Source organism: Macaca nemestrina, chromosome 19 (genome assembly GCF_043159975.1).
Source record: "Macaca nemestrina isolate mMacNem1 chromosome 19, mMacNem.hap1, whole genome shotgun sequence".
NCBI lineage: Eukaryota > Metazoa > Chordata > Mammalia > Primates > Cercopithecidae > Macaca > Macaca nemestrina.
In genome coordinates this window covers 22,801,628-22,820,675 of record NC_092143.1, presented here as the reverse complement: position 1 = coordinate 22,820,675, position 19,048 = coordinate 22,801,628, and the positions used below count along the sequence as shown (strand labels likewise).

Below are 19,048 nucleotides of genomic sequence, written 5' to 3'. Positions count from 1 at the left end.
GCAAAATGCTCAACTCAGTGCATAGCCTACAATAAGTACTCAATAAACATTAACCATTAATTTTTCATATACTTCTTGGTGATTTGTATGTTTCCTTTTGAAAAATGTCTATTCATGTCCTTTGCTCACTTTTTAATGGTATTATTATTATTTAAAAATATTGTTGGCATTCATTACAAAGAATAACTTAGATTCTATTGCATGATGCTGTACGGTGGCACAGTTCTAAAGAGCCCTATAGTCACAGAGGCAGAGTTCCTAGCACTCCCGGTCCTCAGCACCTCAGGCCATTCTCTTCCGCCTTCAAAGAATATTTACTCCCCAAATCCATAGTCTTTACCTCTGGCCTTAGCTTTTCAGTAGCAAGCACAAGCTTTCCTGGCAGTACTTACAATTTCATTGGTTATGCTTATGCTTTCCTGGTTATATGTATACTTTCCTGGCAGTACATATACTTTCATGGTTTATACTATTTTAAAATTATTTTTTATTAAATGGAGCTAAATTTTTAAAAAGTCATCTTTTCCACTAAATCGGCATCGCCATGTTAAATCTAAATTTCCCTACTAAGTCTTTATTTTCTTTTCTTTTTTTTTTTTTGTTTTTTGTTTTTTGTTGTTTTTTTTTTTTTGAGACGGAGTCTCGCTCTGCCACCCAGGCTGGAGTGCAGTGGCGGGATCTCAGCTCACTGCAAGCTCCGCCTCCTGGGTTCACGCCATTCTCCTGCCTCAGCCTCCCGAGTAGCTGGGACTACAGGCTATTTTCTTTTCTTTTCTTTTACTTTAAGTTCTAGGATACATGTGCAGAACACGCAGGTTTGTTACATAGGTATACATGTGCCATGGTGATTTGCTGCACCCATCAACTCGTCAGCTAGGTTTTAAGCCCTGTATGCATTAGGTATTTGTCCTAAAGCGCTCCCACTCCTTGCCCCACCCCCCTGCCCCCGACAAGCCCCAGTGGGTGATGTTCCCCTCCCTGTGTTCATGTGTTCTCATTGTTCAACTCCTGCTTATGAGTGAGAACATGCAGTGTTTGGTTTTCTGTTCTCGTGTTAGTTTGCTGAGAAAGATGGCTTCCAGCTTCATCCATGTCCATGAAAAGACCACGATCTCATTCTTTTTTATGGCTGCAGGGATTATGTGTTTTTGAGTTGTTTGAGTTCCTTGTATATTCTGGATACTAGCCCTTAGTTGGATGAATAGTTTGCAAATATTTTCTCCTATTCAACAGGAAACATTGCACTCTGTTGATTGCTTCTCTTGCTGAGTAGAAGCTTTTTAGTTTAATATAGTCCTATTTGTCTATTTTTGTTGTTGTTGTTGCCTGTGCTTTTGAGGCCTTAGCCATAAAATCTTTGCCTAGACCAATGTCCTAAACATTTTCCCTATGTTTCCTTCTAGTATAAAGTTTAATTAGTTTTTTTTTTTTTCTTTTTCTTTTTTTTTTTTTTGAGACGGAGTCTCACGCTGTTGCCCAGGCTGGAGTGCAGTGGCGCGATCTCGGCTCACTGCAAGCTCCGCCTCCCGGGTTCCCGCCATTCTCCTGCCTCAGCCTCCTGAGTAGCTGGGACTACAGGCGCCCGCCACCGCGCCCGACTAATTTTTTGTATTTTTAGTAGAGACGGGGTTTCACTGTGGTCTCGATCTCCTGACGTTGTGATCCGCCCGCCTCGGCCTCCCAAAGTGCTGGGATTACAGGCTTGAGCCACCGCGCCCGGCCTTTTTTTTTTTTTTAAGAGAGAGATAGGTTTTCACTCTGTCACCCAGGCTACAGTGTAGTAGGACGATCATAGCTCATTGCAACATTGAACTCTTGGGCTCAAGGAATCTTCCTACCTCTGCATCCCAAGTAGCTGGGACTACAAGCACATGCCATCATGCCATTTTTTTTTTTTTTTTGGTAGAGATGGGGTCTCACTGCATTGTCCAGACTGATCTTGAATTCCTGGGTCAAATGATCCTCCAGGCTTGGGCTCCCAAAGGGCTAGGATTATAGGTGTGAGCCACCACACCTGGTCCCCTTTAAGTCTTTAATCCATCTTGAGTTGACTTTTGTGTATGGTGAGAGACAGGAGCCCAGTTTCATTCTTTTGCATGTGGAGATTTATATCTGGGTTCTCTAGTCTGTTCCATTGGTTTATGTGTCTGTTTTTTTGCCCATATTATGTTTTGGTTACTACAGCCGAGAGAGATATATATATATATAAAACAATGTGTATATATATACATTGATATATATATCTATATATATAGTTAATGTATATAACAATGTGACTCTGAAAGTATCATATGGAAACATTTTTTATTGTTGCAAATTATACGTAACAAAATTTACCATTTTTGCCATTTTGTTTTGTTTTTCTCATTGCAGCCTCCTGGGCTCAAGCAATTCTCCCCCCCAGCCTCCTGAGTAGTTGGGACTACAGGTACAAGCTGCAACATCCAGCTGATTTTTGTATTTTTAGAAGAGGCAGGGTTTTGCCATGTTGCCTAGGCTGGTCTCAAACTTCTGGGCTCAAGTAATCTACCTGCCTAAGCCTCCCAAAGTGCTGGGATTACGAGCATGAGCCACCATGCCAGGCCTTGTTTCACCCTATGTTTTTTTTTTTCAAATTTCTTAAAGGTGTACTATTGGAGAGTTTAAACTTTTTGTTGGTTGGTCGATTTTCTTTCTCTCTCTCTCTCTCTTATTTTTTTGCATCTCAGATGACACAAACCATTGTTTGTTTTCTCAGACACGGTTTCACTCTGCCACCCAGGCTGCAGTGCAGTGGCATGATCCTAGTTCACTACACTCTCAAATCTGTGGGCTCCAGCAATCTTCCTACCCTGCTCCCCAGCCTCCTGAGTAACTAAGACTAGAAGCATGAGCCACCATGCCTGGCTTTTTTTTTTTTTTTTTTTAAAAGAGATACGCTCTCCCTATGTTCCTCAGGCTGGTCTCAAACTCTTGGCCCCAAGCGATCCTCCCATCTCAGCTTCCTTTCAGCCATTTTCAAGTGTAGGGTTCTGTGGCATTAAGTGCATTTTATACAAACATTTTGTAAGTTATCCTTTTCATCATTGCTTCCAAACTGCCAGGCATCTGGATATTAACACTGTCTCCAGCCCTGTGAGGTTGAGAGAGGAAGCAAGCACAAAGGAATGGATTTGACAACCCACATGTCCCTGACTCAAAGCAAGCAAGGCCTTGCACGACCAACTCGCCACCCACACAATCTGCACAGGCTCAGTGAGAAAGCAGGGGCAGGGAGCTCTACACTGAGAGTGAAGAAATGTCCTCAACTTGATTTCTCTACAGTGTGCATGTGTGTGAAACACACACACATGGGAGGAATTTGGCTGTCATTTTAGTGTACCAAAGAGAAAAACAGGGAGAAATCACTTGTTTGAAGCCCTAAATGACATAAAGAGTTTTTTCCCAGGTCTAAATAATGATTCCTAAGGTCAGGTGCTGTGTCCGGTATGGATTTGGAAACTTGATAATGTCTCTCACTGCCACTCCAGGACACTGTAGACAGATGTGCATCTACTCAGCACCCAGGAAACACCTGCAAGATGCAGAGTACTACGCTAGGCACAGGGAACAGAGCCACTGACTGACTGCGAGTTTTGAGGAATACAGATAAGTCAACTATTAAAGCTAGGAAACAGGCAGGGTGTAGTGGCTCACGCCTGTAATCCCAGCACTTCGGAAGGCTGAGGCAGGTGGATCACCTGAGGTCAAGAGTTCGAGACCAGCCTGCCAACATGGTGAAACCCCATCTCTACTAATAATACAAAAAAATTAGCCAGGCGTGGTGGCACATGCCTGTAAGCCCAGCTACTTGGGAGGCTGAGGCAGGAGGATTGCTTGAACCCGGGAGGGTGGAGGTTACAGTGAGCCAAGATTACGCCACTGCACTCCAGCCTGGGCAACAAAATCTAGTTAGAGGGATCTGGTAGCATTTCCAGGGAGAGGTGATGGTGGCCATGGAGATGGAGAGGAGGGGATGAATTGGAGGAGTATTTGAGGCAAAAATGACTGGCTTTGCTGTTTTATAGCTTTATTTTATTTTATTTTATTTGTTTATTGGAGGTGGAGTTTCGCTCTGTTGCCCAGGCTGGAGTGCAGTGGCGCGATCTCGGCTCACTGCAACCTCCACCTTCCGGGTTCAAGTGATTCTCCTGCCTCAGTCTCTCGAGTAGCTGGGATTACAGGTGCCTACCACCACGGCAATTTTTGTATTTTTAGTAGAGACGGGGTTTCACCATGTTGGCCAGGCTGGTCTTGAACTCCTGACCTCAAGTGATCTGCCTGCCTCAGCCTACCAAAGTGCTGCACCCGGCCATGGACTGGTGTCTTTAGAAGAGGAGAAATAGACACATGATCTCTCCTTCTCCATGCACACAGAGGAAGGGCCATGTGAGAACACAGCAGGATGGCAGCCAACTACAAGCCAAAGAGAGGCCTCACCAGAAACCAACCCTGCTGGCACCTCCATCTTGGACTTCCAGTCTGCAGAACTGTGAGAAAATAAACGACTGTTGTTTAAGTCAACCAGTACATGGCATTTTGTTATGGCAGCCCAAGTGGATTAACACTAATCCACTATGGATTCCCATCACTTTAAATTAAGTCCAAACTCTTTTCACGACTCTAAGGGCTCTCCACACTTCTATACCCTCCTTCTTGCTCACGATTGCTGAGCCCCACGGCCCTGCTTTCAGCTCCTCAAGCAAACAAAGCATTTCCTGCCCCAGAGCCTCTGCATATGCTCTTCCTAGTACCTGGAATGCTCTTCTCCCAGTTCTTTGTATGACTGCTATTTCTCACTCTTATTTTACTTTTTATTTTATTTTATTTGAGACAGAGTTTCTCTCTTTTTGCCCAGGCTGGAGTGCAATGGTGTAGTCTAGGCTCAGCACAACCTCCGTCTCCCAGGTTCAAGCGATTCTCCTGCCTCAGCCTCCCAAGTAGCTGGGATAACAGGCTGGGATAACATGCCTGGTTAATTTTGTATTTTTAGTAGAGACAGGGTTTCTCCTTGTTGGTCAGGCTGGTCTCAAACTTCTGACCTCAGGTGATCTGCTCACCTTGGCCTCCCAAAGTGCTGAGATTACAGGCATGGGCCACCACGCCCGGCCGATTTCTCATTCGTTAGGTCTCCACTTCAGTGTCCTCTTCCACTCATGGTATTGAACAGGATTCTGCCCTCCTCTTCCTGCTACCACTGGCCCCCTTGAGCACTTACATTTCTGTTTCCTTCCTAGCACTTGCCATGATTTGTAAATATGTATTTGCTTTTATTTATCTGCCTCTCCCACCAGACCATAAGCTCTACAAGAACAGACTGGTCTGTGAATACTCAGTGCCTACTACACAGTTGACACTGAAAGATCTGGGGAAAGAGCAAATCAACTTTTAATAAAGTCCTCAAGGGCTCAGAGAGTTGTCTGACACCGAAGTTCTTTACCGTCTTTACACAGGTCACACCTACCACATGGTAACAGATTCACAAAGTCACTGGACTAAGGATGAAAGATCGAGGGCAATGATGGGAGAGAACAGCAACAGCTAAGTTCAGAAGTCATACAAGATGGAACTTTTTAGGAGTCTGAGTCATTTGAGGCCATCCAAAAACCATTGCCCAAGATTTTACCATGTACAGAAAACTAAACCAGCCTTCTGGTAGGGTACTAAAGATATCACAGGTGAGGACCGATCTTTCTTGTTCATCACTAGCCCCTACCAGAGTCTGTCATATAGGAGGCTCGTTTGCTTCTGTCCTTAGGAGGCTTGACTAGACCAGACTATAGTCTAGATAAGAATTGGCAAATTATAGCCTATGGGCCAAATTCGGCCCACTAACTGTTTTTTAAATAAAGTTTTATTAGAATACACCCTTACTCATTACTGACATACTACTGGCTATGATAGGTTTCTTCTTTTTTTTTTTTTTTGAGACAGAGTTTTGCTCTTGTTGCCCAGGCTGGAGTTCAATGGTGCGATCTCAGCTTCACCTCCTGTGTTCGAGCAATTATCCTGTCTCAGCCTCCTAAAATGCTAGGATTACAGGTGTTAGCCACCATGCCTGGTCCTTCATCATTTTTTTTTTTAATGGCTTTTAAAGTTCACAAGAAGAAAGACTATTTCTGAAATGTGTTTTTCCTCATTTTGTTTATTATTATTATTAAAGACAATGCTGTAAAATATTTAACATATCATAATTTATAAGTATGAATTATATTTCTATATGTTCTATGCTATATGTGTTTCTTACTATATGTTCCATACTAAATATAAATTACTACTCTAAGATGGCCCCTGGTGATCCCACCTTCTGGTGTTCACATCTTTAATTCCTTGTGAGTGTGGCATACACATGAGGTGCTTTGCTTCTTTTTTCTTCCTTTTTTTTGTTTTTTTTTTTTGGTGTTGGTGTTGTCATTGATACAAGTTCTTGCTCTGTCACCCAGGCTGGAGTACACTGGTGTGATCAAGCTCACTGCAGCCTCAATCTCCTGGGCTCAAGTGATCCTCCCGTCCCAGCCTCCTAAGTAGCTGAGACTATAGGTGTGCACCATCACACCCAGCTAATTTTTTTGGTTTTTAGTAGAGATGAGGTCTTGCTAGTTTGCTCAGGATGGTCTTGAACTCCTGAGGTCAAGCAATCCTCCCTCCTTGGCCACACGAAGTACTGGGATTACAGGCATGAGCTACTGTATCCAGCCCCTTTTCCTTCTTTCTTCTTCTTCTTCTTTTTTTTTTTATTTATTTTTTTATTTTTTTATTTTTATTTTTATTTTTTTATTTTTTTTGAGACGGAGTCTCGCTCTGTCACCCAGGCTGGAGTGCAGTGGCCGGATCTCAGCTCACTGCAAGCTCCGCCTCCCGGGTTCACGCCATTCTCCTGCCTCAGCCTCCCGAGTAGCTGGGACTACAGGCGCCTGCCACCTCGCCCGGCTAAGTTTTTGTATTTTTAGTAGAGACGGGGTTTCACTGTGTTAGCCAGGATGGTCTCGATCTCCTGACCTCGTGATCCGCCCTTCTCGGCCTCCCAAAGTGCTGGGATTACAGGCTTGAGCGACCTCGCCCGGCCTCTTTTTTTTTTTTAAATAAGCCTGAGTTCCTGAACCTTGCTTCTTTTTTGTTTTTGAGATGGAGTCTCGCTCTGTTGCCCAGGCTGGAGTGCAGTGGTGTGATCTCGGCTCACTGCAACCTCCGTCTCCTGGGTTCAAGCAATTCTCCTGCCTCAGCCTCCCGAGTAGCTGGGATTACAGGAGTGCGCCACCATGCTGGGCTAATTTTTTGTATTTTTAGTAGAGACAGGGTTTCACCATGTGGGTCAGGCTGGTCTTTAACTCCTGACCTTGTGATATACCCACCTTGGCCTCCCACAGTGCTGGGATTACAGGCATGATCCACTGCCCCCAGCCTTGAACCTTGCTTCTAACCAATAGAATATGGTGCAGGTAATGGGATGTCACTTCCATGATTATGTTATAAAAAACCATGACTCCCTTCTTGCCAGTCAACTCTTTCCCCTTCCTGGCTTTGGTGAAGCAGCTGCCCTATGGAGAGGCTCACACGGCAAGACACGAAGTGAGCACTGACCAACAGCCAGCAGGGACTGGAGTCCTCAGTCCCTTAAGGAATGCAGTGAATTTTGCAATCACTATATGAACTTGGAAGCAGATCCTTCCTCAGTCCTGCCTTCAGATGAGACATCTGGCCGGGCTGACACCTTAATTGTAGCCTTGTGAGAAATCCTGATATGGAGAACCCAGTTAAGCTGTGCTCAGACACTTGATTCATGGAAACCATGAGATAATAAATGCATGTTGGTTTAAGTTGCTAAGTTTTGGAGTAGCTTGTTACACAGCAATCGATAACCAATACACATACCATTAGTCACAAGTAATAATTCTAGGGTCAGGCACTCAATGTGGCCACTATTATTCCCAAGGTATTCCATAGAGCTCCCATCTAAAAGGCAGCAGAAATCTTCTCTATTATCCTAGTTAGTCCAGACCCTGTTTGGAATCTGCCCAGTATTCTTTTATTTACTTCTTTGAGACAAAGTCTCACTCTGTGGCCCAGGCTGGAGTCCAGTGTTGTGATCTCAGCTCACTGCAACCTCTGCCTCCCAAGTTCAAATGATTCTCTTGCTTCAGACTTTCCAGTAGCTGGGACTACAAGTGCATGCCACCACACCTGGCTGATTTTTGTATTTTTAGTAGAAACGGGTGTTACCTTGTTGGCCAGGCGGGTCTCGAACTCCTGACCTCAAGTGATCTACCCACCTCGGCCTCCCAAAGTGCTGGGATTACAGGCATGAGCCACTGCACCCGGCCAATGCTCAGTATTCTTGAAAGTAAAATGACAAACTTGATGACAGTTGTAATTAGATAAAGAATCTCATGAAGCAATAGTAATAAAATGTATCTAAGATCTACATTAAATTTAAACTTTATACTATTATAGAAACAGCATAATTACAGTTCCCAGCAGGAACAGGATTACATTTTTTTTCCTCCCAAGGCAGGACCGAAAAAAATCTAGAAGCCTGGGATAAATAACATAAAACTAAGGGATCAACAGTATCAATGTAGTGGGGACAATTCAGCCAGGATCTTTACACATGATAGAAAAGGCTGCCCTGGGTCCATAGCTTCACCCCCTATTCCTCAGAAAGTCCACCCCAGAGCCCTTTCTCACAAAGGAAGATTGGCTGCCTGGGTGTGGCGGCTCACACCTGCAATCCCAGCTCTTTGGGAAGCTGAGGCAGGAGGATAATTTGAGGCCAGGAGTTCAAGAGGAGTCTGGGCAATATGGCAAGACCCCATCTCTACAAATAATAATTTAAAGAACTAGTTGGGCACCTCTAGTCCCAGCTATTTGGGAGGCTGAGGCAGAAAGATCGCTTGAGCCCAGGAGCTCAAGGCTGCAGTGAGTTAGGATCATGCCACCGAACTTCGGGGAAGGTGACAGAACAAGACCCCGTCTCTATTAAAAAAAAAAAAAAAAAAAAAGCCTGGCTCTTGTTTCATTCTGCACAATTTCAATGGCGGTCATTAGAAAAGATACAGGGGAAATTTCAACACCTTGGCCTTTCAGAGATGAGCAGATTTTTCATTCCCCTGGCTAAGGTTCAAAGGATTTCTTAGTCCAACATTGCCATGGGCTCCCAGCATTTCCTAGTAATATTGTATTTCTTCTAATCCATATAAGGTAGCCCCCTTCCAGGACAAAGGATTTTTCATACACATTGTCTCATGCAATTGTCATGGAATTATGCTGAGGCGAGTTGCCAGGCAATGTCATTACCTTCTTACTAATGAAAAAACTGGGGTGGTTTCAAAGCTTGCCCAAGGTGATTTAACTCCTAGCTATTCAGGCGCTCTCCACACACATCCCAGCTCTGCGCTCTCTGTGGTACAGTGAACGCAAATCGTGGATTCAGACTGGAATACAGGCTCTGCCCAGGAAGCATCAGAGCCTGCTCCCACTCCCAACATCACCTGCTTCCCTCCCTTCCCCACGCCTGCTAACAACATCATCAATCACAAGAAAACCCTAAGCAAAGGAAGAATCTGACAAGCAAAATCAATCAACCTTTGAGGCCCACAGGCAGATCTATCCCACGCTAATGAATTCTAAAATGTAAAATGCTTCCCAGTGTATGCCACCGAAGAGTGAAGTGAGATCAATCATTATTTCCTAGGCGGTTTTTGAGCTGGGCAACCTGGGAGTCACAGAGGTGAGCAAGAACTTGGGGTGGGTGGGAGAGAGATACTAAGGAACCAAAAGAAAAAACTCAGAGGCAGGAAAATGCAATGGAAAGGCCCAGCACCAGTACAGCTGGGAGATGTGGGGGAAAGAGCAGAGCTGGGGAAAGGTCGTTTTGGAGTCACCTTCAAAAGTAAGGTGGCCCATGCAGCCTTGACAAGGCTTTATTCTAGGGAGTGAGAGGGCCCGTGGAAGGCAAAAGAAAGAAATCTGATCTGCACAGCGCTCATCTGACAGGGGGAAGAGTGTGAGTAGCAGGGAAGGTAAGATCCTAGGAGGGAGACTGTTCAAAAGTCACCCTCGAAACAGCATCTCCTTGTCACAGTTTCTTCACCGGGAACACCAAGTGGTTCCACCTTATTACCTCCACCATCACACTCAGCAGCAACACTCAGTGCGTGAATCTAACCACAGCAAGAAGAAACACAGGTCTGGGCCAAACGCGGTGGCTCACGCCTGCAATCCTAACACTTTGAGAGGCCAAGGCGGGCTGATTGCCTGAGGTCAGGAGTTTGACACCAGCCTAGCCAACATGGTGAAACCCCATCTGTACTTAAAATACAAAAATTAGCTGGGCATGGTGGTGTGCACCTGTAGTCCCAGCTACTTGGGAGGCTGAGGCAGGAGAATCGCTTGAACCCGGGAGGCGGAGGTTGCAGTGAGCCAAGATCACGCCACTGCACTCCAGCCTGGGCGACAGAGTGAGACTCTGTACCAAAATAAATAAATAAATAAATAAATAAATAAATAAAAAATAGAAAAAAGAAATACCGGCCTGAATTGGGGTGGTGGCAGCTAGAAAAATGTGCTTAAAATGAAGGCAGGGTGGGGCTGCCATTCTTTTGTCTAGAAAAGGAAGGGAAAAAAAGTAAATAAAAGACTGGGCTGGTTCCCATAGGATAAGAATGCTGTAGTTCCCCAGATGTTTATTTTGGAGACTCCGCCTCAATCCACAATGTACTTTTTATAGTAAATAATGAAAGTTACCAGGATAAAAGCCTTGTTATTTTTATATTCAAGCGTCATCCTTACTTGTTAGGGACAATGGTCTCATTTTTACCCCATTACTATTGACTCTATAATTAGGCTTTAAAGTTATATTCACATTTGAATAAAACAAAGTCATAGGAGCTTTATAATTGACAGCTACTTGGAAGCAAACCCCCCAGGGTAAAATAAGTCTGTCAAGCTGAATTCATTTTAATGTTAGAAGAGTCACCAAGCTATTAATACAAGGATTGCACTCCCGAAAGACATACGAATCATCATAGCTTTCTGGAACAAAATATAAACTTTGAAACTTTTGATCTACAGAGAGACAACTTATATTACCCATCCAGACTCACTAGGAATGGCTTGTTTGAATGAAAAGGCAGTAGAAGTGGCAGATAAGTAAATAGAAATAATAAACACATAAAATGATACAATAAAAGATTACTCTTACTAGTAATCAAAGAATGGCAAGTTGATGAAAACATAGACACCATTTTATGCCTATTCAGTTGACGCTATTCAATATTTTCTTTTTCTTTTCTTTTCTTTTTTTTTTGAGAAAGAGTCTTGCTCTGTCGCCCAGGCTGGAGTGCAGTGGCACGATCTTGGCTCACTGCAAGCTCCGCCTCCCAGGTTCACGCCATTCTCCTGCCTCAGCCTCCCAAGTAGCTGGGACTACAGGCACCCGCCACCACACCCGGCTAATTTTTTGTATTTTTAGTAGAGATGGGGTTTCACCATGTTAGCCAGGATGGTCTCGATCTCCTGACCTTGTGATCTGCCCGCCTCAGCCTCCCAAAGTGCTGGGATTACAGGCATGAGCCACCATGCCCAGCTACTATTCAATATTTTCAGTGTCAGCAGTGGAGATGAATGAATCCTCACCCACCTTGCTACTGACCTTGAAATTAATATATACATTACTGATGGCAACGCTTTATGTACCCAAAACGCTAAAGATATATTTGAAGCAATCACCTCATTTACAGAGCCTTTTCCAACAGGAACACTTCAATAAAAGGACTCTTACTCAAACTTTTTTTTTTTTTGAGACAGAGGTCTTGCTCTGTCACCCAGGCTGTAGTGCAGTGGGGAGATCTTGGCTCACTGCAACCTCTGCCTCCCAGGCTCAAGCAATTCTCCTGCCTCAGCCTCCCAAGTAGTTGGGATTACAGGCATGCACCACCATGCTTGACTAGTTTTTTATTTATAGTAGAGACAGTGTTTCTCCATGTTGACAAGGCTGGTCTTAAACTCCTGACCTCAGGTGATCTGCCCGCCTCAGCCTCCCAAAATGCTGGGATTACAGGGCTGAGCCACCGCACCTGGCCACAAATTTTTTTGATTGGCATCATTGGTTATAAAAAGCAGAAATGGAAACCACATGAGTGTCCAACAAGATCTCATGGTTTTACAATTTTTTTTTTTTTTCTGACGCAGGGCCTTGCACTGTCACCCAGGCTGGAGCTCAGTGGCGTGATCATGGCTCACTGCAGCCTCAACCTCCTGGGCGTCAGCGATCCTCCCACCTCAGTCTCCCCAAGTAGCTGGGACCACAGGCACATGACACCACAACTGGCTAATATTTTGGGAAAATTTTTGTAAAGACGAGGTTTCACTGCATTGCCCGGGCTGATCCCAAATTCCTGGCCTCAAGCAATCCTCCCACCTCAGCCTCCCAAGGTGTTGGGATTATATGCATGAGCCATGACACCTGACCTACAAATTTTACGTTTTAGTGTAGCTATTAAAAATAACAGCTATTTGTAATAACACTATGAGATCAAACATAGGAAATGTTTTACAGTATTAACCGTGGGGGTGAGGCAGAAATCAGAATTGTGTTCTATAACTGCAGCTTTGTAAATAATACGTTTGTTTTTAGAGCTAACATTTGCACTGAAAGATACATAATTCTCTGTGTGTTTTTCCTTCCAAAATAATCAGCAATTAATAATAGCTATCCACCCCCTATATCCAAACACTGCTGAGCAATTGCTCATATACTGGGTACATTTTGTGCAATTTTTACAGCACACACAAAAGGAAGGGCTTATCCTCATTTTGTGGGCTTAGAGAGGTTAGGTGACTTACTTCTCTAGGGTCACATATTGAGGTTTCTACCAGGTCTGTTTGTCCCCAGCTCTCTTATGATTTGTCCCAGTGCTGTTCAAAGGGGGTGAAAAGTTGGATCAGGCGATTAGGATTATGCCCACTGATGCTTACTTTTTTTTTTTTTTTTTTTTTTTGAGACAGAGTCTCACTCTGTCACCCAGGCTGGAGTGCAGTGGTGCGATCTCTGCTCACTGCAACCTCCGCCTCCCTGGTTCAGGCAATTCTCTCCTGCCTCAGCCTCCTGAGTAGCTGGGATTACAGGTGCACGTCACCACGCTCAGTTAATTTTTGTATTTTTAGTAGAGACAGGGTTTAACTGTATTGTCTAGCCTGGTCTCAAACTCCTGACCTCAAGTGTTGCACCTGCCTTGACCTCCCAAAGTGCTGGGATTATAGGTGTGAGGCACTACCATGCCCGGCCACCGATACTGTCTTAATATCATTCTGTCTCTTTGTCAATGATTACTAAAACAAAAATGGTAGCATGGAAGTGGGTTCATGGAACCCAGTGTCCATGGTGCACGGAAGTGAGCTCAGAAGGGATGGTTTACATGTCAAGGCAGAAGAGATGAAACTTGCCACATTTTGTCCCTTGTATTATATCTTTCCGGTATGTTAGTAAACCGAAGATTCCATCTCCCTCCTAAGGATGGTGAGCTGCACGACATGTAGTCTGGGTCCACCTTTTCCTCCAAGAGCCCTTTCTGATCCTCAGCAAAGATCCCCAACCATTGCTTAGCACTAAGGACAATGGACCTTGAGTGCCCTGGAGAGGGGCCAGTGACAAAGACAGCTGGAGAGGGGCCAGTGACAAAGACACTGACAAAGACAGTCAGTGGCCCTGGCCGGGTGCAGTGGCTTACACCTGTAATCCCAGCACTTTGGGAGGCCGAGATGGGTGGATCACCTCAGGTCAGGAGTTCAAGACCAGCCTGGCCAAACATGGTGAAACCCTATCTCTACTAAAAATACAAAAATTAGCTGGGCATGGTGACAGGCACCTGTAATCCTAGCTACATGGGAGGCTGAGGCAGGAGAATTGCTTGAACCTGGAAGGCGGAGGTTGCAGTGAGCTGAGATCGCACCACTGCACTCCAGTCTGGGTGACAAGAGCAAAACTCCGTCTCAAAAAAAAAAGAAAGAAAAGTCAGTGGCTGTCCCTAGTGATCTGCATCCAAAGCTGTGGCTTAGCTGAAAATGCTAACAGATGCTCTTAAAATTCCCACATGGCACCTTTTCATATGTAAATGTCTGAAATTTCCAAATATTTATATGTAAACACGTTCCAAAGCTTAAACAGACACTAAGGTGACTGGCATATTAAGTATGATTAGGGCACTTACTTGGTATCTTTTCTAGATACTACCATGGTTTCCTGAACATCTAAGACTGGTCAACAGAGTCTTACCTCTCATTCCATCTGAAGGTTAACACCTTTACAAATTCTGGGTCTGAGATATTTAATCACTGTCTCTTGTGCTGTATTTCAAGTCAGGTTAGAGTTCTCAACTTAGATTACAAATTCTTCCAAGGCAGCAGAGTTCACATCCTAAGTTTTTGACCAAGATTCTACTACAAACATATGGTTAATATTTTATAGGTCCCTTGGAAATATTTGCATTTGGCTTGAAATACCTACAGAGCTTCCTACCAACAGTCAGCAATTCTATCTGTTCTGGCTTTCGGAGTTTGAACAGGTCAAATAAAAGGAGTGTGTCCAAGCTTCTCCTACAAATCTGATCAGTTTAAGGACCCATGGTAAGACTTCTGATGTAAGGCTTCTGAAACTTCCCAGGAAGTTTTCCTAGGATGACAGTGCGTGCGTTTACAGAGAGCTAACTATGTGTTCTATGCATCAGGCTCTGCACTATGTATTCTCATTAGCTTAGTTTGTTTGTTGAGGATCGAATTATTATCCCCATTCTACAGATAAAGAAACCTAACTGAGTAGATTGCAAAAATTTTCTCCCATTCTGTAGGTTGCCTGTTCACTCTGATGGTAGTTTCTTTTGCTGTGCAGAAGCTCTTTAGTTTAATTAGATCCCATTTGTCTATTTTGGCTTTTGTTGCTGTTGCTTTTCAATCATCCATTGATCCCAAGTAGTACCAATTTATTAGGAACAAGAAATGTGACCATATTATTTGTTCTGAAATTACAAATAGTGCCTTATATAAAATCATTAATAGCCCAGAAACAAAGTCAAAAATCAGTTAGACTGTATTGCAAGTTTCTAATATTAAGCCTCAATAAAGATTTTTAGAAATCCAAAAAAAAAAAGAAAAGAAAAAGAAACCTAACTGAGAGGTTAAATTCTTTGCCCAAGGACATACGAGGGGTAACAGGAATAAAATCCCTTGGAGACATGCTGCCACAAGCCAAGGAACTTCCAGAAACTAGGAGAGAATCCTGAAACAGATCCTTCCCCAGCACCCTCACAGGGAAGATGGCCCTTCAAAACCTTCATCTTGAACTCTGGCTTCGAGATTTGTGATACGATAAACTTCTGTTCTTTAAGCTGCTCTGTGTGTGGTACCTTGTTACAGCAGCCCCAGCTAACTAATATATGGCTTTAATGTGTAGCTTTAACATTGCAGAGGGCTTTTCAAATTCCTTAATTCCAACAAACAGAGGCTTCACAGTCAGGTACTGCAAATTTGTTACTTGATGTCTTTAAATTCTGAATCCACCTTTGCCAACGACTATGTGCACAAAAGGAAAAACTGTGGTTACCTTTCTTTTTCTTTTTTTTTTTTGAGACGGAGTCTCACTCTGTCGCCCGGGCTGGAGTACAGCGGCCGGATCTCAGCTCACTGCAAGCTCCGCCTCCCGGGTTTACGTCATTCTCCTGCCTCAGCCTCCCGAGTAGCTGGGACTACAGGCGCCCGCCACCTCGCCCGGCTAGTTTTTTGTATTTTTTTTAGTAGAGACGGGGTTTCACTGTGTTAGCCGGGATCGTCTCGATCTCCTGGCCTCGTGATCCGCCCGTCTCGGCCTCCCAAAGTGCTGGGATTACAGGCTTGAGCCACCGCGCCCGGCCTGGTTACCTTTCATAACAAGTTATATAAATAAGACCTAAATGACCATGTTTTCTTTTCTCTCTTCTAATTACCCAAAGGTTAAGCATGCTGTTTTAAAGTTTAATTTAATTTCATTTAATTTTGCAGCCTACCCAGGTTTAAGAGTTATTTGCAGAGAATAACCAGAAGGAACTGCAACTGGTGTTTAATGCAAATAAGGCCAGGCTACTGAACTAGGGATGACTCATGCAGGCCTTGTGCAAACATCTATTTTGATTTGCATTTAAGAGAAAAGGTACACCTGTAAAAGTATCCAACATGTATTAAAATATCTTTGAAATGTTTTGGAGTTTTAAAGAAGTGCCCATTAAAGACGTTTTCTGTTCCACCTCTTAAAAAACACATGACCCCAGGAAAAATGCTAATGTATTCTAGAACGTTTTCTGCTGTGATATTTTCTCCTCCCAACCAATGTTTGCTTCCCCTTTAAAATCTCTGTGTACTTTCATGGGTGCGGTAGCACATGGTGATGAGGGCTTCGGTTTGATTGAGTAATGCTCACCCCATCTCCAGTCCCTGCCCCACAGAGGCAAGTAGTACAGAGAATATATATACATGATTCTGACATAAAATACAATGTAAAGCCAACCAAAATGTTTGCGTATTTTTTGCTTTTCCACATTCCCCCTTCTCCATAGACCTAGACGTCAATCAACCTGCATCTCCTATAAAGAGAAAATGACTTTCTTGAATGCAACTGGACTCCAGTGATAAAGAAAACAATCCTCTTTAACTTTATTGTTATCAAACTACTATTTACGATTTTTATCTTACTCAATTAATGCTATTATAAGCTCTTATATATTCAACATGTTATTAACCTGAAAACTTACCCCCAAATTAACCTGATTTGGGTGAAGACTCCCTATAGAACTCTGAGTTGAGTCAGGAAGATTGATCCATTATTTAGGAAACAGAGCTCACTGTCATTGTCCCCTGTAGGTCTGGGGACAAAGCAAGCTCTGGCTGAATTGTCTAGGGGATTCTTTCCCTTCCAGCAAACTCATCTCCTTCCTACCCCACCTCTACTCTTGTGAGCAAACCCTCGGCTGTCCATCAATAAATCAATGCCAGGGATAAATTCCCAACAATAGCAAATCTAACTGGTCTGAACTCGATATTTTAACACATTGATCCTCCTGACTTCCCAGAGCTCTTTTTAAAAAGAAAGGAAAGAAAATGGAATTAGTGTAAGAATAGAGAGAAGAACATTAAGGATAAACTAGGGGTTTAGGGCCAGGGGCAGTGGCTCACACCTGTAATCTTAGCACTTTGGGAGGCCAAGTTGGGAGGATCACTTGAGGTCAGGAGTTTGAGACCAGCCTGGCCAACACAGTGAATCCCCATCTCTACTAAAAATACAAAAATTTGCCGGGTGTGGTGGCGTAAGCCTGTAATCCCAGCTACTTGGGAGGCTGAAGTACGAAAATCCCTTGAACCTGGGAGGTGAAGGTTATGGTGAGCCAAGATCATGCCACTGCACTCCAGCCTGGGCAGCACAAATGAGACTCCATCTCAAAAAAAAAAAAAAGAAAAGAAAAAAAGAAAAACAGAAAAAAAAGAAAAGAAAGAAAGAAAGACAGAATAAACTAGGGGTTTAAATAGTCCCTAAATCGGCAGTCAGAAATAAATCAGGAGTACCTGCACACTGCACAACTCAAAGAAAATTACTGAAAAGCCTTTAAATGTCACATGGATTTGAACTTTACTATTAGATATCTGGGGCTAATTAACATATTTTCAAAGATGTTTTAAAAGCGCTGTGAATAGACTGTGCTCTGGATTTATATGATGCCATCCTTTCAAATATTTCAGTGTTGTGACATAGGTTCTTTTGCAGTATTCATCAATGAAAACCTGGGCTACACTCAAGATCAAAAGCTGGCGTTTGGGCCACAAAACAGGTCACCTCCAAGTGCTCCTCAGCTAGGCCTGCCTCGCATGTCTGTTCCTAGGCTCGTTCTGGCTATGGCCCCATCCATCCTCAAAGTCCAACCTACTCTTTTCCTCCTTCATCTTAAGAGATCTGTCTACAGTGAATTTGTGTCTTAGTTTTCCAAAGCTCAAACCCCACGCACAGAAACAATGTTGCACTAACCACGACAACTAACTTTGTGCATGTGTCACATGAGTATTTAAATATTATCAATGTTTGGCTTGGGCACGGTGGCTCACGCCTGTAATCCGAGCACTTTGGGAGGCCAAGGTGGGTGGAACACTTGAGACTGGACTTCGAGACCAGGCTGGCCAACATGGTGAAACCCTGTCTCTACTAAAAATACAAAAAGTTTAGCCGGGCGTGGTGGCGCACACCTGCTGTAATCCCAGCTACTTGGGAGTCCGAGGCACAAGAATCGCTTGAGCCCAGAAGGTAGAGGTTGCAGTGAGGAGAGATTGTGCCACCGCACTTCAGCCTGGGTGTGAGAGCAAAACTATCTCAAAAAATAAAATAGAATAAGAAAATAAATATTATCAATGCACGTTATGGTTTAAACATTAGTAATTTAGGCTATCAATAAGGAATTTTGGGTTGTGCCTGTGGCTCACACCTGTAACCCAGCACTTTGGGAGGCCAAAGCAGGAGGATCACATGAGCTTAGAAGACCAGGCTGGGCAGTATGGTGAAACCACAGCTCTACAAAAAAATGTAAAAACTAGCAGGGCACGGTGGTGTAGCTGTAGTCCCAATTACTTGGGCGGCTGAGGGAGGAGTATCACTTGATCCAAGGAGGCAGAGGTTTCAGTGAGCCAAGATACCGTCTCAAAAAAATAAAATAAATAAATAAAAAAGGGAATTTAGTTTGCTGTCTGGACCAAACACAAAATACAATTACACTCACCATATTCTGAAATCAGAATCAAGGACTCTCAAGAAACGGCTTCCATAAGTCAAATGGGGATCTGCAAGGCTTTCAAATTATCTTCAAAATCTATTTGATAGACATTTCTGTTGTGCTTCATTATGGAAATTACTAGATTTTCATACACGCGTTAGAACTTGGAGAGGCTCTATCTGCTCTGGCCCTGCCCGTTGCAGGCCCCACCCTAGCTCCAGCCACCTTCTGCCCACCTCACAAGTACACTCACA

The 19,048-nt window shown here is 43.7% G+C and overlaps 1 protein-coding gene across 5 annotated transcripts in view; it reads right to left on the bottom strand.

Annotated features, from left to right (window-relative positions):
* The window catches only part of LOC105477079 (ATPase phospholipid transporting 8B1), a 159,133-nt gene that overhangs the window by 83,150 nt on the left and 56,935 nt on the right, over positions 1–19,048 (bottom strand). The gene's annotated exons all lie outside the window — the stretch shown is intronic.